Here is a 23,657-nt window from a genome sequence, read left to right as displayed (position 1 = left end):
CACGAACCTGCAACTAGACCTCATTTAACTCCCTGACCACCAGAAACCCTAATTTCATTTGGGTTTCCCAAATGTAAACCTCATCACTTAAATAGGTAGAAGGTAAAACAGAAGGAAGTAAAATCATGAAAACCCAGTGAAGAGACTCTCCAGGAGGACAGGGTGATTAGCACTGCTTTCTTGAGTTCCAGAGAAGCATTGATACAATTTGCATGGAATGACCCATTTGTAGCAGAGAAACCTCAAGTATAAGAAAATAAAAGTAAAGAAGGCAATATCTTTGAATTTCAGATAGGAAGTCCCATGAGCTTGGGCTCATGGAAGGTGGGAATGTATCCAAAACCCATTCTTAAATGAGTTAGGGTGAATATTTCAACTAATTCAGGAATGGGCTTTGGATACTCAATTGAACAGGATAAGTGGATAGGAAGAGCCCTTTTACCTGTGAAATGAGGCTGTGAGATTTCATGCTAAAGAAGAAAGAGTTAACTATTCATTTATGGACATAATTAAACTCTTCTCATATTAAATTGTTGGAGATCTGGTACCCTCTGCTGGAAGAAGGGGTAACTGCATGATAAACTCAGGCTAGTTTAGTTTCCCCTATTGCTTGCTGCTTCTCTTTTCTAGTATCACCATCTAGTAAAAATTGGTGGTTTTTTTTCCCCACTATATAACTATTTTATCCAGTATTCTATGGTGAACTTCCTCCTCACTTTAAGGTTTTGGTCTCAAATACATATTGGAATTGAAAGAGAAATAAAATAATGAAAGATTGTCTATTATCTCTCCCCTGTTCTGTGATGCTTAACTTCTAGTGTCTAGTCTAATCACAAACTCACTCTTGAAGGATAAGTTTCCTGAGTTGTCTCTAATTTCTACCTGAGTTACTCTGAGATTAATTGGCAGAGTAAAATATAAAAAAAAAAAACGCTTTTCATTATTTCTCTTTGTATTCTAGATCTGCTGTTTCTCCAAATGAATTTTGTTGTAATTTTATTTTGTTGTAATTTTGGGATTTAATAGAAAAAGAGGTCATAGCGCTCTCTCTCTCTCTCTCTCTCTCTCTCTCTCTCTCTCTCTCTCTCTCTCTCTCTCTCTCTCTCTTTTTCTCTCTCTCTATATACACACACACACATACACACACACACAGAGTAATATTGTATAGATTTTACAAGTCCTTAAAACTGCCAGCTGCTTTTTAGGACATGACTATGATTTAGTTGGTATAGGGAAATCTCAGTGTTTTAATACTTTTTACCATGATAGAAGAGTAATTACTCTGCAACTTATAGCATTAGAGAGGTGCTTTGATTTCCTCAGGTTTTAAATGAGTATAATAAGAGCACCTATTTCCTAAAGTTGTGATAATCAAAAGAGATAATATTTGAAATGGCCCTTAGTACAGATTCTGGGACATAGTAGCAGCTTTATATGAATGTTAGCTATTATTATTTTAATAATTATTTGCCATGAATTCATCTAAATGTAACTTAATAGTTTATAATATCCTGTTTCCTATTCTTACTCCCTAGAGCCATAGCAGTCATTTACCTACATGCCTATGTTGAGAAAAGTCTTAAAACATGGATGTTAAATACTCATAGATTCTTCTGATAAATCCAGGGTTTAGTTAGTCTCATGAAATATGTTTTTGAAACTAGAAACCAAGTACTAATCCCATTCCAGGGGTTAATTAAGAATTAGAAAGCTTTGTGTATGTGTGGGTATATGTATGGATAAGGAGAAATATTTATTTATTTTATTTCCTCCAGAATGGAGGACAGAAGATTCAGATGTGGTTTACAATGTTTCTACCTCTGAAATATTTTTAACCTAAGTAAAAATTGGGATTAACCAACTTTCACAATGATGCAATATGTACCACTGCTATTTTTAAAACTTACAAGTACTTTATTATTTTGCACAATACTTATAAGCTATTTGAAGTAGTTTTGCAGCTGTTATCTCATCTAATCTTTAAAACCACCCTATGAAGATAGTATGCTGGTGACATTCTGACAAATGAAGAAATTGATGCTAGAATAGATTGAGCTTAAAACTGGTTAAATAGAACTAGCATTATAACCTAAGTAGCATGACTTCCAAAGGTATGATTTTTCTGATAGTTTATGATATTTGAATGCTGGTGTTATTTACCCATTCCATTTAGATAATTGATAAAGAACATTTACAGATTATATATACTGTATTTGAGGTCTATCTATAAGTCCAACATGTTATAATAAACTATATAGGATTCTATATAAACAACGAAAGCAAAACAGAAAAAATAATCAGCCAGTTGTACTTCCTGGTAAAATTTGGAGGTTTAATGGGGAAAAAATAAAAAGAAAAAAGTAATCACTCTCTTCTTTGCTTCCTTCCTTCCCTTTTCACCCCACCCTCACTTTTCAATTTTGGGTCAAATGGCTACTTTTCCTAGACCACATCTACTCCCTGTCACAGGCAGAACTATTCTTAACTGTAAAGTTCATTCTACTAGGAGCCCTCCATGATAAAAAATGAAAAAGGGGAACGCAACATAGATGTTCTTAAGTTTGAGTCCAGCATTTTCTATATGATATGTTATCTTTCAAGTCAACAGACATTTATTAAAAGCTTATAAAGAAAAAAAAACATGATGGGCCCTGCCATCAAGAAATTTTAGACAGACATCATGAACTTTCTATTGCACATCTTCTCCTAGATGTTGGGTAGGTATCTCAAGCTCAATATGACCCTATCTAAAGTTTTCAGAATCATCTTCCTTCAAACTCCTCTTCCTATGGCTTTCTGAAATTCTGCTGAGTCCACCCTACCTTCTTCCTTCCAGTCACCTAATAAAGAAACCTCAGCATTATACTTGAAGCTTTTAAATCCTCCTTACTAATTACCCACTATATCTAACCATTTTCCAAGTCTTCTTGATTGTCCACAACATACTTCACATTTGCCCCCCTTTCTTCACTCACAAAGCCAATATGATAACTTAGGCTTCAATTACTTTTCAGTTGGTCTTCTGGAAAACCTTCAAACGGATTTTTTTCATTTTATTCTCTCCACTCCACAATTCATCTTCCAAATACCTGACAAAATAATCTCCCAAAATGTTGGATTGATCACATCTCACTCCTGCTCAAATTCTGAATGTTATTATCTCTGAGATACGAAAGCCCTCTGGCTTTTCAAACCATTCATTAGCTGGTCTCTGGCTGCCTTTCCAGGATTATTTCACATTAGTCTTCTTTGTATATTTTATATCCACCCTGGCTTATTGCTGTTCTTCTAATGACACTTGCTGTTTCATAAAAACTAAAAGTATTTTAGTGTAGTTTCTAGTTCTTTTTCCTTTTTTTTTTTTTTTTTGAAACCTTAGCATTCAAAGTTTCTTAGTCCATGACTAATTTTGAGTCTTAGCTTTGTGTCACTGACAAATTTGGTGGATGTATCAACTATATCATTAAGTCTTTGACAAAAAAAAAAATAACAGAATATTTAGAGCTGAAAACAGATCTCTTCTGGGAAGAACATTTCTGGAAGTTTGTAATCATCTTAATTTTTACTAGGTGTTAGATATATAATTATTTCATCCCTAATTGGCACTATACTAAGCTAAATACTTTCCAAATGAGTCTTTAATTTGACAGACAAAAGGACACAAATTCACATCTTTGAAGGGTTATGCACATGTTAAAGTGAAATGTGATTCTGGATACAATCCAAGAGTCTGGAGTCTATGTAACACTAGGTAGTCTGTTCTTTTTATTAAGTTTCAATGAAGTAAGGCTTGGAGAGATTTGTGGGAAACAAGTAGGTGAGAGGAGGCCAAGCACTAAGCAAACAAAAAAGGCATAAAGCAACTTAGAAGAAGTAGTATATAGTAAAATTGAAAATGTTGAAGTGCCTTCTTAGTAAGAAACATTTTAGGAAAGATGTACCTATACAAATGAAACAAGTTATTTTTTTTATGGGAAGCTTTCTGAGTTTATGGATTTTAAGTCTTAAAACACTTTCATTCAAAGAGCAAGGCAAATATTAGGATAAGGATGTGGAATAACCTATAGGTTGTTAGTGAATGTGACTGAATTATAAACAAGACATCAAGAGCCATGTTTCCTCTGCAGTTATTTAATCTTTATATGCTTGCATCTCTAATTGCCCAGAACCATTTATATCATTTTGGGAAATTTGTAAATCGTTGGAAATTTCTAGTAATGGCACTGAGTAGTTAATGCTTGCCCCAGTCCCTTATTTAATTGGTTGACTTGTTCACTGGATGTCACTTAGAAGGACTGAAATATCCTCTTTTTTTTCTTCCACTTCTTTCCTCTCTTCTACAAGTATCCAACCAGGGTAAGTATGCTTTGTTTCTTTCCTTAAACAGAGAGAAGGTCCAGATTCAGATGACCAGGAGTATATTTTGGTAGGAGTTTAGTGAGACTAACATTTGGGGAATCTTTATAGCTGTGACATTTGAGCAATTAGTTGCAGTCAGTTTTAAAAGTTCTGAAAGAGAATTAGGAGTATTAATGAATTTTAAAATTTTGTTGTATATATATAAAATATATAATATAAATATATATATATAACCAGTTATTTATGATATTGTGTAAAAATTATTTCAAAAATTCAAAACTGATTTTAAAGAAGTGTTTATATTAGTAACTAATATGAATAAACACAGCAATAATTGTAAGAGTAGAGTTGATTGATTTATTAAAATTCCTCCACTTCATTTAAAATAAATGATAAAATACTCAGAAATTTTTTTTTATAGTAAGAACAAGTTTCCCTTGATTACTGATTTTTGATAAAATGGGGAAAAGTACCTTTTATTGAAATGATGCTGCATAGGGAAAGCATTTGGATAGGCTGAGGCAATTTGGTCAGACTTTAGAGGTTGCCTTTAAAATGTCAAGTGAATTGAGAATTAGAGTCATTCTAGAGATTGCAGTCTCCATGGATTTTCTGTAAAACCTATAACAAATGATCTCAGAAGAAGAAGTGCTTTGGTCAGAGGAGGATTTTGTAATATAGGTCTTGAGGGTTTTGGACTTCTCATCTTCATATTGGTATTTCAGCAGCATTGCCAAATCCACTGATAACAGTGTCTACATTGGAAACCACAGATGGGTTGGAATAGATTAATGGCAAAAAAAAATTTAGTGCAGAAAGGGAAATTCTTGAGTACTCCATAAAGTAGGGGGAAAAGAACTTTCAGTAACAAGAAGCTGGCAGTTACCCATTTGCTACATATTCTCTCTAATCTTAAACTAATTTCCCCAAGGACTTTGTATATACTTACGGGACAATATATTCCAGGTGTTTTGAAGGGGTAGTTGGTAACATATTATTTTATATCACCATTTTATATTTTAAAGTCTCCTCTAGGTTGGTTGACTAATTTGACTTAACTGATAGTTATTGAATCAATTGGGATTTGAGTTGATTGTGATAAATGTCACCTCCAAATCCTTCAGGGATTTCTCTAGAATCCTTGGGAGATGTACCCACTAGGGAGCTGACTCATCAGAGTGACTTCAATTTGAGATAAATGACTTGGAACATTGTTAGATAAACAATATTTATTGAATGGCTTTTATGTAAAAGAAATTATGCTAGGCTGTTTTATCATATAAAACTGCCCTTATTCTCAAATAACTGATATTCTACTTGAGTATACCTATATGTTCTTTCAAAGTGAGCTAGATGAACAGTCATATCAAAAATCTGGTATGCATTCTTGGGCCAGTCACTTAACATGTTTTGCTTCTTGGTTTTCTTATATTAGTGTCAGTATGACATAATGTATAGAAAGTCAGATTTTGAGTCATAAGGACCTAAGGAGAAGTTCTACCTCTTACCTATCTAATATGAATTTGGTTGACTCCCAAGAAGTAGTTTTGCCATTCAATACCATCTCCATGTACTTCTCCCAATCCCCAGCAACTTCTTAAAATAGTGCTTTGTGTTGCTCCTTCATCTTTCACCCATCACGTTATCTCAAATTTAGAGTGCCCCTGCATAATAATCCCCATATCTTACCTTTCCTAAAAGGCTTTCTAACACTGGCATATCATCTGCATTTCGAATTTTGATATTAAATACCATTTATTGTTGTGTCTTTGTTTTTTGTGTATTCCATGATTCATTCATTTAGATTTAGTCTTTTCATTGGTATTATAAGAACTTAGAAAGCAAGAGTCATGATAATGTGGAAAAAAGCAGTGAATTTTGAAGTTGGAGACCAAGACTGAAATCTAGATCTGCTATCTGTGTGATCTTGGGCAAATCTTTCTGGGCTTCAGTTTTCTAATTAATTAGGTGAAGGCATTGGAATATTTGCCCTCTAAAATCACTTCCAGCTCTACATCTATAATTCTACAATCTGGATAATGTCCAACCACAACTGGTGCCACAGAACAAGAATTTAGAAGTAAGATCCAAATGGATATCTAGATTTAAGAGTGCTTGGGTGTAGAAATGATAATTATACCCAGGGGAATGGATGAAGAATAAAGAAGAAAAGTGAATCTAGAACAAAGATTTTAGATAGAAGAGGGATCTATGTTAGTTTAGTTTGAGACAATGTTGGAACCACAGATTATTCAAAGAGGAGTTGACAAACATCAATTTTGGACAATAGGCTAGAGATGCCAACTATATCAAAGCCAATGTTTAACATATATGACAATTAGGATAATTGCTTCAAGCCACTTAGAATGGAAGAATGGGTCAAAAAACATTAGAATACTGGAACATAAAAAAAATTAAAAACAAATAAAGATGCAAAGAAGTTCAAAGAGATAATTCTTGGATAGGCCAGAGAAAAGAGCCATTGCTTCTTCTAAACAGATAGGAGACAATGATTTGGAAATAACAGTTCATCTAGGGGTGGGAGGTCATAGAAAGGAGAAGAAAGAAAAGGAGGAGGAGGAAGAGACTTTAAGCCAAGATTTCCATCAAAGAGATAATCCTCATTGGTCTTAGATTAAGAGCTAGAAGAAATCTTAAGAATTCTTCAAGATTCATTTAATAAATGAGAAAAACAAGGCAAAGAAATAATAAATGACTTTTTTAGGGTTACATAGCTAGTAAATGTCTGTGATGGAATGAGTAATGTTCTGTTTGGCCTTAGAGAAAATAATTAGAAATAACATGGAATTGGCAAAGAAAAAAAATTATCTTTGATGTAAGGAAATTTGTTAGTGAGTAATTTTTTAGTCATCTCCAACTTTTTGCATCCCTGTTTGGTATTTTCTTGGTGAAGATACTGAACTGGTATATCATTTCCTTCTCCAGCTCATTTTACAGATGAAGAACTGAAGCAAATAGGGTTAAATGACATACTCAGCGTCACACAACTGGTAAGAATTAAAGATTCATCTCTCTTAATTCTGCCTTTTATGGTTCCCTGTCTCAAGTAATAGTGGTAGAATGATGCAGTGACAATAGCAAAAGATTTGGAATCAGAGATCATGGGTTTGAATATTTGTCTTGATGTTTTGTAATTGAGTACTATCTATATCTCTCTGAGTCTTATTCTTTATCATCTACAAATACCTACACATCATTTGAAATAGCTGAAAGAAGTAGAGGTAAGAAACCTGGGGAAGGGAAAGTCAAACTGGATTATGAAGAATCTAGCCTGTGAAAGAGAGAAGATACAGTTACAAAGCAGAGTGCATCACTCCTACTATTCAGCCAGACAAGCTGAACTCAGCTTTGGGGTTACAAAGGCAAAAATGTGGTCCTTGTTTTGTAGAGACTTACATTTTAATTGGGAAGATACCATGGAAATAATTGTGTGTATACAAGACAAATATAAGGTAATGTCAAAGGGAAGGGACTAGAGGCATGGTGGGACTAGGAAAGACGACCTACTGGAGATTGAATTTGAGTTTAGTCTTTTTTTTTTTTTTTTTGTAGGCAGCCATAATGAAAGTATTTTATTGGATTATCATAATGAATTTTTTAATGTGAATGGTATGTTTTTATTTATTTTTTTATTGTAGCTTTTTATTTACAAGATATATGCATGGGTAATTTTTCAGCAATGATCCTTGCAAAACCTTCTGTTCCAACTTTTCTCCCACCCCCTCCCCTAGATAGCAGGTAGACCAATACATGTTAAATATGTTATAAAGTACATATTAAATACAATATATGTGTACATATCTATGTAGTTATTTTGCTGCACAAGAAAAATAGGACTTAGAAATAAGGCAAAAATAACCTGAGAAGGAAGTAAAAAATGCAAGCGGACAAAAACAGAGGGAGCAGAAATGCTATGTTGTGGTTCACACTGTATTTGAGCTTAGTCTTTTTTATTTTTAAAAATTATTTTAATAGTTTTTATTTACCAGATATTTGCATGGGTAATTTTACAGCATTGACAATTGCCAAACCTTTTGTTCTAATTTTTCCCCCTCCCCCCCCAGCTGGCAGGTTGACCAATACATGTTAAATATGTTAAAGTATAAATTAAATACAATATATGTATACATGTCCAAACAGTTGTTTTGCGGTACAAAAAGAATTGGACTTTGAAATAGTGTGCAATTGGCCTGTGAAGGAAATCAAAAATGCAGGCCGACAAAAATAGAGGGATTGGGAATTCCATGTGGTGGTTCATCGTCATCTCCCAGAGTTTTTTCGCTGGGTGTAGCTGGTTCAGTTCATTACTGCTCTATTGGAACTGATTTGGTTCATCTCATTGTTGCAAATGGCCACATCCCTCAGAATTGATCATCATATAGTATTGTTGTTTAAATATACAAATGATCTCCTGGTCCTTGAGCTTAGACTTTTTTTTTTTTTTTTTTTTTTTCCCCTGAGGCTGGGGTTAAGTGACTTGCCCAGGGTCAGACAACTAGTAAGTGTTAAGTGTCTGAGACCAGATTTGAACTCGGTTCTTCCTGAATTCAAGGCTGGTGCTCTATCCACTGCGCCACCTAGCTGCCCCTCTGTGCCACCTAGCTGTCCCTAAGCTTAGTCTTAAAGGAAGTCAAGGAAACTAGGAATCGGGAGGAAAGAGGGAGAATATTGCAGGGATGAGGAATAGCTAGTCCAAATGCACAAACTGTGTGGCTAGTTTCTCTTTCGAAAAATAGTGGAGTTGTATAGCTGCAACATAAACTTTGAAGTATGTAAGTATATTTGAGGTATAAAAAGTATAAATTCTGGAAAGGCAGAGAGAGATACAATTGTAAAGGGCTTAAATGATTTGTATTTGATCGTGTAAGTAATAGGAGACCACTTAATTTATTGAGCAGGAGGATGACTTGGTCAGACCCATGCTTTAGAAAAATCACATTGGTACCTGAATGAAAGATGGAATGGAGTTGGAAGAAACTTGAGTCAGGAAAACCAAATTGATGGTATGGAGAGGGAGAGGTTGCTGAAGTACTTTAATTAACTTGACAAGAAGTGAGCTGGTGAAAAAGAGGGACATTGACAACTGTGTGTTAGCAACAGCAGGGAGAGTGAGGAGAATAATAAATGAAGAAAAGAATCTTAGCTAATGAGGAAGGGAGCAGAAGGAGAAATAAGGAAAAGAGAATGACAAAAAGAGAAAGTGGAGGGGAAAATAGTAATGATAACAATGAAGAGGAAAAAGACAGAAGAAAGGATAAAACCTATAAATGAACTACAATTTTTGAACTAATAAAATTTCTTATGTTTATGCTCTTTTTATGAAGTGCCAATTAGAAGAAATTATATAGATTTTGATCTAACAAAACAATTGCTAGTAGAAGAGAAACACTTTCAGGTTCTGCTATTTAAAAGACAAAGGGAAGGTACCAAAGAGATGGATTAGGGGAGAAAAACACACACACACACACACACACACGCACACAAAACAAACAAACAAACAAAAAAAACCAACAAAAAACCAAGGGCAGAGTGCCGAAGTGAAGGATTTGTTCAGTTACAGGCTAGTGCTGCTTCCTAGTGGTGATAATGTGATATTCAATGACATATCTGGATTGTTGGGAAAATAATCAGTGTAAATGCTTTTATACATGAGTATTATTGGGGAATATAAAAATTTCACTTCTCCACTTTCATAATTAGGTTTTTATGAAAAAATTCTATTTCCTTTTTCTTCACTTGTGTCATGAAATGTTAAGAGATAGAAAAAGTCCTTGGAGATTGGATAGACCCACTCTCTTATTTATTTTTTAAAATTAAAAATTATAATTTAAATTTATTTTAAAATTTTATTTTTTTACTATGAATTGAATTATGATCAAACATTTCAATAAGCAAAGAGGACTGTGGATCAAATTTCAAACTTTTGTTACATGAATTTTATTTTTAAAAGCACACATATAAATTTAACAAAGAAGCTACAGAATTGCTTTTATTTGCATCCTCCTCTATCTTATCTTCTGTGGATTGTCTGGTGTTTTACATGAAATTAGTTATTTTTTAAAACAAGGAATTATAAATAAGATTGTCAATTGATAATCAGTTTGATTAGCTTGCCTTAGGTAGTTTTAGGAAAGAAAGAAGAATGTCTGCTCCTCATTCTTTTTTTGTGAGTCTTTCCTAAGTCTTAATTTAGAAAGGCCAAAGTCACCTATTGCATAGTGGACCATTATCAAGATATCAAAGGTATCCTGACCGTTGTCTTTCAACTAGAGTTTGATATGTCTGGAATGAGACAGACAGGCTGTTGAAATTACTTGTTTTTGCTCCACTCATATCTCACTTCATGCACAAATCAAAATATTACACTTGTGACTACTACTGCCACCACCATCACCACCACTACCACCACCATTACTACTACTACTACTTTTGTAGGCAGCCAAAAGACTGGTAAAAATACAATGTAACTATTGATAAGGAAAGTACCTAGTACTTTGTAGCAGCAATCTTTATGTGTTGAAGAAAACCTCAAGTTGTATTTTTAAAAAATACATAGCCATATATCAGAGACATCCATATGCACATGACAACCCATATGAATTACCTTATTTCAGGGGGGAAAACATTGGCTCATTTTTCTTTTAACTTTTCTACTGTGACTCCATTTATTCATATTATGGCATTATAAATTTTTTACCTTATTCAAATTATTTTGTTATCATCACACCATCTTCCATGTGCTCTCTTCCCCTCACCTTAGATCATACTGTTGGCATATAGGTTGGTAGAAGGATATTGTAATCATTTATGCATGATTTTATGACCTATGAGATAAAAACAGATGTCTCTAAGAATATATGCCTGGTGTCAGAGTCAATTCTCTTCTTGTTGTGAAAATTTGAAGAAAAGAAATAGTATTGAAGTTTATCACCACATGTGCAATGGAGAATTAGCCCTAAACCCCTGTAAAATTAAACTACATAGGTTAGTGAGGAAACCATTCATGCCAGATATATACTGGACTGTGTCCAAGTCATGGAGAAGAAAAGAAGATACTATCTCCTTGATTAAATGTACTCAACAATGGGGCTTGCAGGATGCTTGGGTAATTTACAATTATACATGAGATTACTATTATTGATGTGATTTTGCATCTCATAGTCTGTGCAATAAACCCTGGCATAGCTTCTCTCAACACCCAAATTAAAGGAACACAGATCAAGACCCAAAAGAGAGCTCATAGGCCATTTAACTTGAACCAATTATTTTACAGATATGAAAGCTAGAGACTAGGGAAGTTGGAACCAGATTCTCTGACTCCAGATGTACAGTTATTATTATTTTTTTTACTGGATTGTGCATCCTCCTAATATACAAGGGCATCTCTGTCTGAAATGTTTATGTATAGCACAATGTCAAAATATAAATGCAAATTCAATACCATAACTACTAGATGGTACTAGATGACTTAGTGGATAGATAGAACACCAGGATTGGAATGAGGAAGACCTGAATTCAAATCTAATTTCAGAAAGTTACTTGCTGCTTGTCTTGTCTTTTAATCCCATTTGCCTCAGTTTTTTCACCTATAAAAATGAATTGGAGAAGGATTTGGCAAACTATTACAATATCTTTGCAAGAAAACAAAACAAAACAAAGCAAAACAAATTGTTTCAATAAGGTATGGATAAAACTGAAACAAATAAATAAAAAATAGATTATTATAGCAATTTGAATCAGAGTCAAAAGACCTAGATTTGAGTTTGTGGTCCAGCTGTGTGATTTTATTGGTTATATCACTTAATCTGCCTAGTTCTCAGTTTGTTCTGGTTAATTTCAGAGGACAAACGTAGAAGTAAATATGTAAAAATTGCTGTAAAATATAATTTAACTGGCGTAAGGAAAAACTTCCCTTAAAGTGGAAATTATAATGAGCTGTTTTGGAGATCATGGATTCCAAAGACAGAAAATAGAAGCCAGATGACCACTTGTCAGGTACCTCACACAGGGTACTAGTTGGACTAGATGTCCTCATTGACTGTCACAATAACCTTCCAACTGGTATCATGATATCTAGCTTCTTCCCTCTCCTTTTAAATTGTTATTCTTAAAGTACAAATCTAACCATGTCATTGCGCTGTTTAAGAAGCTTCAAAGGTAGGGTCTACATGGCCTCCCAGACAAAACAATTGCTTTATTGCCTGTTCATGACTGGAATGTTCTCTCTGCCCTATCCTTTGGAGTCCCTATCTGTTATTGGGAATTGTTAAGGGACAGGTCAATTCTCTGAGAACCTCCACAGCTGTGAATCATAACATCTGAAGAAGCTGTAGGGCAGCCTTTGCTGACACAGGTGTTGTGGACTGGGAATGAGATAAAATGGAGGCAGAGGAAAGAGGAGAGAAGTCAGACAACACAACAAAGAAGTCAGAGAACAGCAACTGTTTTTCAGTCTCCTTGTATCATCCTCTCACAAGAGGAGATCCATTCTGCAGGTCTGGGTTGGATCTCCTGCAGCCACTGTCAGGTGGCTTCCGACTATTCCAACAGCTCCTGTATATCACAACACCTATCCTTCAGCCACACTCAGTGCTCTCTTCCTGAAGGCCTTTCTTGATTTCTCCAGTTCTTAGTGATACCATTTCACTCCCACCTCATCAGTTTGTATTTATTTTGCATATATCTTATGTTTACTTAACTGTGAATAGTTAAGTCTTCTTCCCACGGGTATGTAAGCTCCTTGAATTTGTATTCTAGATTACTTTTATTTTTTATAAACTGAGCACTTAGAATAGAGAAGGTGATAAATAAATACCTACTGAATGAGAAATTTTCCATTTAGGAGATTCTGTGAAAAAGGAACACTTACCCTAATTACTTCACAAGGGAATTATAAATGACATAAGAAATCCTTTGTAAGAGTCAGGAATAAAATTAATATAAATTATTGTTCATACATACATTTATATATATATGTATATATATATATACATACATACATATGCATACATACATATATACACACATACATATATACCTGTCTATATATATAGAAAGATGTAGATAGATACAACTTTTTTGGAGGGGGAAATGCATCTAGATGGTGTAGCAAATAGAGAACAGACCTAGAATCAAGACTTATTTTCCTTAGTTCAAATCTGGACTCCAACATTTACTGTGTGATCCTAGGCAAATCATTTTTAACTTTTTTTTTTTTTTTTTTTTTTTTTTTACTTCTTCTACAAAAGGAACTGAAGAAGAAATGGTGAACTATTCCAGTATCTTTATTAAGAAAACCCTGAATGGGGTAACAAAGAATTGGGAACTGAAAAAAAAATAACAATCACAAACTATTATTATCTTCATCATTAAGACAAACAATTCTTCATCATTCCATTTAATGCATGTCAAGATACTTATTACATATTTTAACAGCAGTTAATTTTTTTTTAGAAAAATAGATTAATAGGGACAGCTAGGTGGCACAGTGGATAGAGCACTAGCCCTGAATCCAGGAGGACCTGAGTTCAAATATGGTCTCAGACATTTAGTATTTCCTAGCTATGTGACCCTGGATAAGTCACTTAACCCCAATTGCCTTAGCAAATAATAATAATAATAATAATAATAATAATAATAATAATAATAATAATAATAATAATAATAATAATAATAATAGTAATAATAATAATGACAAGAAAAATAGATTGATTAAAATAGGTTTTAAGAAACTTTTTAAAATTGAAAAATCAATATGCATTTGTGTAGTACATAGACTTGGGCAAGTTAGTTAACCTTTCTGGGCCTCTATTTCCTCATGTATAAAATCAGGGTTGGACTAGGTAGTCTCTTCTAGCTCTATATCTATGATTCTATGAATTCAGTCTCAAGACTTTCAAATAAATTTATGCTTCAAAGCATGAAATTTATCAGCCTAAGTTTTCTTTTTAGGTCAGAGAGAATTCTAGTGAAGCCTAAATTCTGTCTGTGAACTTGTAACTGTGAATGATTCTTTGGGCATTGCCTTTGGCCACATGTTCTTATGGTGCTTATAGACTTGCTATTCCTATGGTTTTATGATCTTTCTCCTAATTGTTGCTGAAGAATGAACCCCAATGTATTTCTTCCTGGGTAAATATCTCCCAATCCTATTTTCAAATGCTAACTCTGGCCTCCTTAATTGGGAAACTCATTTGTAAAGTAAGGAAATTTAATCCGTATGCATTGGATTCTATATATTTAACTAATCAAAATGTTGTTTTGTTAGAGCTTTTTGAAGTCCAAGAAGCCTTTGGAATAATTTTTATGAGACTTTTTAAGCCTTTCTTCTCAGAGACAGGAAGTTACATTTTGCCAAGAATAAATGAATTCAAATAGCAAAGGGATTGGACTTGATTTGAAATGCCAAACCCACAACATTTTGAGTGGGTTCCTAACTGGGCCAAATGCATTTTCCCAATCCTGAAAGTCAGGGCAGTTTATTTAAGTGAAGGTAACTGTAGCTGCTGCCTTGCATGTTGTTATTTACAAATAGTTATTTGAGTGTGCCTGGTGCTTCTAATACAAAACGGTTTCCTTCCTTTTTAAAGCGTGGCATAATGCATAGAAAATGAGCCTAGGAGCCATCAAACAGCCTGCGTTCATATCCTTCCTCTGCATCACCCTGGGCATGCCATTTTACTTATTAATGTTCTGGTTTCAGAAAAAGTCCTGACATGCTTTGATAGGAAGAGGTATTTTAATCAGAAATTCCTCATTATGAAGTTCTTAGTTTCTATCTTTATCTCTTCTTTTTGAAGCCAATCTAAAGTTAAGAGCAAAGAAGGGAGAGGCTGTTGATTTTGTTATCCTTTGGTTATGGCTGGCTAATGTTATATGAAAAAAAAATTGAATTTAACTTCCACTTATTCACTTCATTGGATGTTCTTGTTATCTTCCGTCACATTAATTTAAAATGATTTAATGAGTTTATTCTGACCACATTCTGAAACATTTTCTCTGAGCATTTCCTGAAAGGGAAATTATTATAACCAGAATAATGAAAGCTGGAAGCCACAGAAAATCCACAGAGACTGCACACTCAGCGTCATACTATGGCTCATGTTTCCAAATGATCATCTCCTGGAAAAGGAGTGTAATATAAAATTAATAGCAAATTTATTTTATAATTATCTCTTGTAAAGGGGAAAACATTGGCATTATGGTCAATTCAATAATACACACTTTAGACCATCCCCATAGTTTTCTATTCCCTTTCTTGTTCACCCAAATGTTTCCTCCCATTTTCCCTTTCATTGTTACATTTTGTCCATTTTATCCTTAGCCCTGGCATCCTTAGGATTACATTCTTATTATTCTTTCTTCTACTTGCCATATTTTTTCTACTACCACCATGATACTTTTCTGCAGTTCTTATCCATCCCAAGATTTTCCATCATCATTGCCCTTTGTATCCCTTGTTTTCCACAGTATAATTTAGCATGCCTTCCACTCCAATTCATTAATATTTAAATTTCCCCATGTGGTAAGAAATAATGATGTTTAGTTTCAATAGTTAGACACTGTTGCTTGGCCAAGATTCCCTTGGGATAGGAGAGAACTGTGAAAGATAAAATGAACACACAAAAGTTTAGAACAATTTCCCTTTTTCATTTTATTGCTGAAACATTTGAAAAAGTTTGTAGGAGTAACCCTTAAAAGAAATAAGCATACTATTAGTCTTCCAAAGAATTGTAGATAATTTTTAAAACTATACAAAGAATAAAAGAATGTTCTGGTGAATTCTTGCAACAACTCATTCGGGCTTTTATATAATTGTTTGCTTTGTTAAGCTTCAGAAAGACTCAGTATCCAAGTGGTAAGAGGACTCATTCTGACATATTAAGAGGTGAATTAAATACCCATAGACTAGCAGTGCTCAAAGTATAATTTGGGGATCCTTGAATCTCTCCAAGTCTGCTTCAGGAAATCTGTGAAGTCAAAACTATTTTTATAATAACACTACTATGCTTAATTTTAATTTCCAAAACAGTAAACATAAATAGGTACAACCCAAATAAAAAAAAAGCAATTTGGGATCCTCAATAATTTTTGAGAATCCAAGGGAGTCCTGACACCAAAAAGTTTGAGAACTGCTGCCGTAGTCTAGACCATCTGAGATTTGGTAGGGATGGGGAGGGAGAAAGGAAAGGAAAAAGGGAAAAAATGTTAAAAATTTTAAGTATTAATGTTTCTGGGTTCTATTAAAGTAGCTAATTTATCTATTTCGATTTTAGTTCTTCTCAATCTAGATAAATTACCTAGATTTTTTTTTAACTTCAGTTACAGATTACCCTTCTTTGTTCTCATTGGTTCAGAGTTTCTTCTTAAGCTTGTCAGAATGTTTATTTTAGCCTTGATGTCTTTGAAAGGTTTATGAAGTATGCCCTTATTTGTAAGTTTGCCAGTCCTCTTGCCTTTGGAGTCAAGTTTATTGAATCCACTTGGGGAATTTAATGATGCCTCTGGTAGAAATAAAAATCAGAACCCCAGATGCACATGATTATATATCTGGGCATAATGCAAAAATAAATTGAGTGATTAGACTTAGATGCATGCCATTTGGGGTAAAGTTTAGCAACCAGCAATATGGAAAGGCTTAGACACTTCAATAGCTTGATGTAGACATTAAATGATGTTTTATTATAGCCTTAGGATGATAGGCTCATTGATTTGCTAATCAAGGACACCTTAGAAGTTAAGTCTATTCTCATTTTACAGGTGAGGAAACTGAGGTCCAGAAAGAGATATATAAAATACCTTTTATGAAAAAAAATTATTCATATTTTTGTTTGATAGTATTTTTTGCCAAAATTATGATTAATTGATAGCAATTATTGATAGTACTCTCATTTCTGAATATATCCTTCCTCTATCTTCTATGCTAGGTGCTATTGGAAAATGAAAAGAGGGGGATAAAAATTCAGAAAAATTTAACAATGCATCATCTCAGTCTGACTGTGCATATGATCTTCCTTTCCTGTTGTCCTCCATTTCTGTAAAGAAGAGATGGAGTTGCATTTTCTCATCCTTTATCTGGGGCTATTTAATTATTATAATTACATAGTTTTTGTTATTCTTTCCATTTGCATTGTGCTAATCATTGTATAAATGGCTTATCTTAGTCTTCCTTCTTTTTTCCACATTAGTTCACAAGTAGAAGTGATGTCTTAAAATTTAAATCAGCGTTTTGTTAGTAAACATTTAACAATTGGCACTCCAGGTAGAAAAATTATATATGGCACATTTTAAACTTTAATCTGCATTATTAATATGTTCTATTTCACTTTTTAAATTCTGGAAGTTAACAAAAAACAACAGATTAACCCTAATTTTAGTATTTTAGATTTCTGAGGTATGATCTGCTCTCTGGAGCTCTTAGGAACTGACTCCACTACACCCCTAGTTCTAAATAAAGTTTTAAATTGCATTGTTTGAATGGTGACTGAAGCATTATGTTATGGCATGAACTTTCTAATTCAATGAAAAATAGTTGTTTTAATATACACATTTATTATGACACATGTAACATATATCATGTTATATATTACATATAATATAATACACATATATATTTATGTAAATGTGTGTGTACATACACACACCCATACATATTCTTATTTGTATATTCATGCTCTTGATATGAACATTGATCAATAATAGACGTTGTTAATCCATCAATGGGAAATGAGTAATAGTATTTGCAACAGGTGTGACAGCTTAAAGACACGGTTAACATGAAGTGTAGTGATTGGATAATCTTTATAGCTAACACTTCATCCTTTCTTGAAAAAAATGAATATTGTATTCTTTAAATTTTATTTAGTAATTTAAGCTTAGGTGAGTTTAAATTTAAGTCATTTAGTGATTTAATGGGGTGGAGAAATTAGGAAAAAGTGCTCTGTGGCATTGTTCTTAGGTGGAATAAACACTGGCTGTGAAGTCAAAAGACCTGGTTTCCAACATAGCTCTGTGTCTTTGGGTGAGGAATCAAGCTTTAACTCTGTTGCCTGAAAAGTGTGGATAGCATTGGCACAAACTACCTATTAGGGGACATTGTAAGTAAAGTAATTTGTACATTTTAAAGTACTAAGATAACATGAACCATGATTTATAATATAAATGTTGCAAAAACAAGTTTTCTTTTTCACATTTTGTATGTTCTCTGAAAATTTGGCTTTGAAAAAGTCATTATCATGTGTTTTCTTAAATGAGTCATAGGAAGAAAGATACTTGAAAACAAAACAAAACAAAAAAAGAGTTAAAGTATTTGGGAGGCAGTCTAGTAACCAATATTATTTACTTGTGCCATAATCTTTTCAGTTTAAACACATTTATGTTTACTAAATGCTTAGAGGGTGAACATCAAACACAGTGATATGCTCTACTTGAGATTGTGCAAAACTTGAGAATAAAGCTGGGAGGCAGTCCTTGCAAGCACTGAGGTCAGAGGATAGGAGTTCAAAATCCCTTTTCTGATGTTTATGTGTGAAATTAATTGAATCCCTTAACCAACTTGGGCCTCAATTTCTCAATGACCTTTTTATCTCCAGATCTTCTGATGCTATGAAGACTTCACTAGCTCAATCTTAAAACAGGGGTTCTTAACCATTTTTTTTTTTTGGTGACATGGAATCCTTGGGCAGCCTAGTTCTTGTGGATCCTTTCTTAGAATCATTTTTTTAAATGTGTAAAAAGTATAACATAGAACACATAGGTTACAAAGGAAACCAATTTTATTCAAATATTATTAAAGTGAAAATTAAAAAGAAGTTTATGTAGTCCTGCTTCAGAAACCTAGTCCTAACTGAAAGATAATATTAGTTCATTCAGAGAAATATGAAGAAAGCCAGTTTGAAATTTTATTTTGTAATGTGGTGTTTAAAAAGATAGGGGCAGCTAGATGGGACAATGGATAGAGTGCTAGGCATGGAACCAGGAAGATCCATCTCCTGTCAAATCTGGCCTCAGGCACTTAAAAGCTGTGTCACTCTGGGCAAGTCATTTCACTTGGTTTTCTCATCTGCAAAATTAACAGGAGAAAGAAATTATAAACACTCCAGTATCTCTGCCTTGAAAACCCCAGATGGGATCACGGAGAGTCATTCATGATTGAAATGACTGAACAACAACATTTAAACAGATGGACAGCCTGAATGCTGTACTGCTAGCCATGAAATATAGGGAAAAAAGTAGAAGGATCCTGAGGAATGATTTTTGAATGTATCCTTATTTGAGGGGTTACCAAAAGATATATATTTTTTTAAAAAGAACAACAATAGGATAAATGAAGGATCTTTAATTTACATTGGTACAGTTATAGACAATCCCTTAAACTAAGTATTGAGATGTACAATGTCAGGAGAGTTAGTTTGTTTTTTAACCAAGATCACATGAATAAAAAGGAAAAAAAAGTCAGTCTAATTTCTACTAAACTCTTCTATAGTATTCAGGATCTTAATGAACACTTTATAGATAATGCATGTGATTCAAGATCAAGAAAATCAAAGGCTCAAACAAAGCCCCTATGTAATACTTTGTAATACACAACAGTAGGCACAAGAGGGCACCAAGCCTCTATGCTAAAGAGGAAGATAACTCAAGCAGTGGCTGATGATTTAATGGACAAAAAATAAACTGGCACTCAAAAAATGCAGCCATGTTTATTTTATTCTGGGTACTACATTGTGCACCTGCTTGTTTTAATTCTCAGACTGATTCGTGTCAAGTGACTTTCCAGAGATATGACATATATGGGGGATTGAAACAGAGATAATCTTTTAATATACAAGTAGTACTCTCACATCCAAACCCTATTCCAGGAATATCATGAATTTTTAGTTTGTGGCACTTGCCACTAATGAAATAAAGACATAAAAGGCATTAAGAACATGTAATAGGTTGGCATACTTTTTTACCCACTTGGTCTAGACAGAATTTTAGTTGATTTTTGGTGCCAGGCTATCTTTAAGATAAACTTTTTTTGTTACTTATAGAAAAACAACACAGCAGAGGAGTATGGGAGCCAATTAATGGCTTAGCCTTTTGGAGGGTAAGAAAGGAAAGAAAATCCAAGATTTCATGTAAAGATATATTATTTTGCTTTGGGTGGAGATAAAGTACTTTAGGAACTAATATTAGTACTTTAATTTTTTTTATCCAAATAATGATTTGAATTGATTTTTGTTTTGTTAGAAGTATTTTGGGTCAGAATGATTTTTATTTAAAATTATTTTTTTAGTGTGATTATTACCTTGATTGGAGAAGATGATCAACATGTATTTGCCAAATGATAGAAGTTTTCTTTATTTTTTTTCCCCCCTGAGGCTGGGGTTAAGTGACTTGTCCAGGGTCACACAGCTAGGAGGTGTTAAGTGTCTGAGACCAAATTTGAACTCAGGTCCTCCTGAATTCAGGGCTGGTGCTCTATCCACTGCGCCACCCAGCTGCCCCCAGAAGTTTTCTTTTGATGGGATGTATATTTTCACCTGTTCTGTATGGATGGAATTTTGAACTAACAGATTATAAATTACTACTAAAACTCCCTTCTCTCTTTTTCTAGATCCTTTAACTCTTAACATTTTGTTTATTAGCTCAACTGTCAACTGGTGAAATAAAAATATAAAAACAAGTTAAAAGAGTATAGAGGATTAATTCCTTTCAAGTAATTTTATTGAAAATTAAGAATCTGATAATAATGAAGATGGGATCCAATTTATATATAATAAATTATCATTTAATTTTAAAATCCTGTCACTTAAAAGTCATCTGCTCTTTATTATAAAGTCTATTGAATAGTAGAAAATCTCAGGCTTTTGTCCTTTAAAATTTAGCCACTTAATGAGAAGTGAATTTGGTTCCTTATTGTTGAGAAATGAAGTATCCACATTTTCCTTCATGTCTTGAGAACCATTTTTCAATACTCCCTTCTGTGCAGTCGATCTTTCTTTCTTTTCTTTTCTTTTTTTTTTTAATAGTATAGCTTACTATGAGATAGTGGCTTTTTTTGAAATGGATGTGGAAATTTGAAAGAAGGAAACTCTTCTTATGGTATATTAGTTTCTTATGGAAAGGTTTTTTGGTTATCTGACTGTCATAGAACTTTGGAGACCAAGGTGCAGTGCTATATCCAGTCAGGAAGTAAGGTGCTTAGAAATTCAGAACTCCTATGACATATTTCTGTGTGACTGAGTTGGACTGTCAATATCAGGCAAATAAACTTTACTCAATTTGGCCCAGATGAGACTTCCCATGGGATGGCATATATGGATTATAGGATGTTCTCTGTGAGGTTTCTCTGCCTTGGGAACTAAGAGCATACTTTTGAATCATCTGATAGTTTATCAATGTGCATTTTCATATCACAGTCAGTGCTTTTTTCAATTGGTTGATGATTTCAATTTTTCTTTAAAAATAAAATAAGACAGAACCTCTTTTCTTCCATGTTGTCTTGCATCCTTTCCTTAAATTCAAACTCCTCCCTCTCTTTTTCTCTACCACCTAGCCCTATTCTTCCTTTCTCTCCCTCTTCATCCTCTTTTCTTCCCTTTTTTCCACTTTTTCCTTTCTTTCTCCATTTTTTTATCACTTAAATGGCATAATAAAATTTGTAAAGGAAATTAGATGATTTAATTTCTGAATATCTTCTTAAGGAATTCTTAGAGAATAAGAATTTATGCCTATGAAATAGATGCTCATCATCAGAATGAGAAAGGAAAACTGTATCTTTGTTTTCATTTCAATTACTAACCAAGTATTTATTAAGGATCTGTAGTTATTAAGTGTCTAACATTGCAAATTGAAATGGAAAGGAATCTCTAGTTTTGTGGAGTTTATACTCTGTATGAGTAGAAATAACAAGCAATATTAGGTAGCCAGAATCTAGGGTAAAATTGTATAACATGTGTATAAGATCTAATTTCTTTGCTACTGAAATCATCAAAGTGAGGACTCTGTTCAAGTGGTTTTTGTTTTACCCTTATTTTGTCCCCCTTCTGGTTTAGGAAAAATTGATTAACCTGGTTGGCTGGTATGATGATTTGGAAACCTGGAGAAAGGTAATTATTTCAGTTATGTTCTTTTAAAGCCAAATTTTCATTCTCTCTCTTGCTGAAATAACTATAATTTCAGTGCGTGACACAATTCTTTCCTATATATCATTCTCCTCAACTTAAGCTCCCCCCCACAATGACATTTGGTTCTCCCTTTGTTAGTTCATTTTTTCTTGTATTTTTGTTTTCTACTTCCTCTGCCATTACCTGTTTATACTCCTTTTAAATATTTGATGCATGCTCTTCTTAAAACAAATACAAAAGTATCTGTATATGCCATGTCATGCTGTGTCAAGATTCTAATCTGAATAGTTGGCAAGTTGGTCTTTGCTCTTTTAGAGACATTCAACATTCAATTCTCCTAATATTTATGCAATGCCTCATATGCCCTGTACTTCTCCCACCTCAATGATTGCTACAAATGACAACAAGGGCAAAGTAGCTTTCTTGTATACTGACATTTGGTACCATTTCTGCTACATTGCAACATTTGGTGTTTAAATATATTGCTATGAAATACATATTGAAAGCCTGAAAAATCCATTGCTATTTTGGATATTTATCTGTTGCTGAATGTCATTAAAAGATTTAGCCTTTCCTCTATTTGCTTGCAAAAGATATTTTATTTACAGAGAAAATTTTGAAGGATAGAGAGCATATTCATATAAATTATACTAATCAGGAGAGTTAAAGCAATTTTAGGAAAATATAATGGCAACTGAAATGAGGAGTTTAGGAGTTAGTTGGGGGGGAAATGAATCACAGGAAAAAGAAATAACAGAATAAAAAAGGATGAAATCAAAGATTACTAATATAAGAAATTGGGGATGGGGAAGGAAGTACAAGTTGCATAAGAATGAAATTAAACCTAGTGAGAAAAAAATCAAGCAATACAAGAAACATTTAGAATAATAAACCTAGTACAATAACAAAAGCAAAGACTAAAATTAAAGCATGAATATCAAAATCAAAGGAGAGAAGAAATAAAAGAGAAACAGGGAGAGAGAGAGAGAGAGAGAGAGAGAGAGAGAGAGAGAGAGAGAGAGAGAGAGAGAGAGAGAGACTGAGAAACTGAGACAGAGAGCAGAAGAGACACATGGAGAGATGGTGTCACAGAGAGACAGAAAAAAAGATGAAAGAAGGGAAATGAGGGGAGAAACACAGAGAGAAGACAGATACACAGAAAGG

At 33.5% G+C, this 23,657-nt stretch overlaps 1 long non-coding RNA gene across 1 annotated transcript; it reads left to right on the top strand.

The window, feature by feature from the left end:
* The first annotated feature begins 4,090 nt into the window (after nucleotides 1-4,090).
* LOC141562720 (uncharacterized) lies at nucleotides 4,091-23,423 on the top strand. The gene is made up of 3 exons (XR_012488230.1): nucleotides 4,091-4,356; nucleotides 7,306-7,370; nucleotides 22,422-23,423. It is a non-coding gene; the product is annotated as an uncharacterized LOC141562720 (long non-coding RNA).
* Nucleotides 23,424-23,657: the final 234 nt, after the last annotated feature.

Source organism: Sminthopsis crassicaudata, chromosome 3 (genome assembly GCF_048593235.1).
Source record: "Sminthopsis crassicaudata isolate SCR6 chromosome 3, ASM4859323v1, whole genome shotgun sequence".
NCBI classification, from domain to species: domain Eukaryota; kingdom Metazoa; phylum Chordata; class Mammalia; order Dasyuromorphia; family Dasyuridae; genus Sminthopsis; species Sminthopsis crassicaudata.
This window is presented reverse-complemented; position numbering and strand designations above follow the sequence as displayed.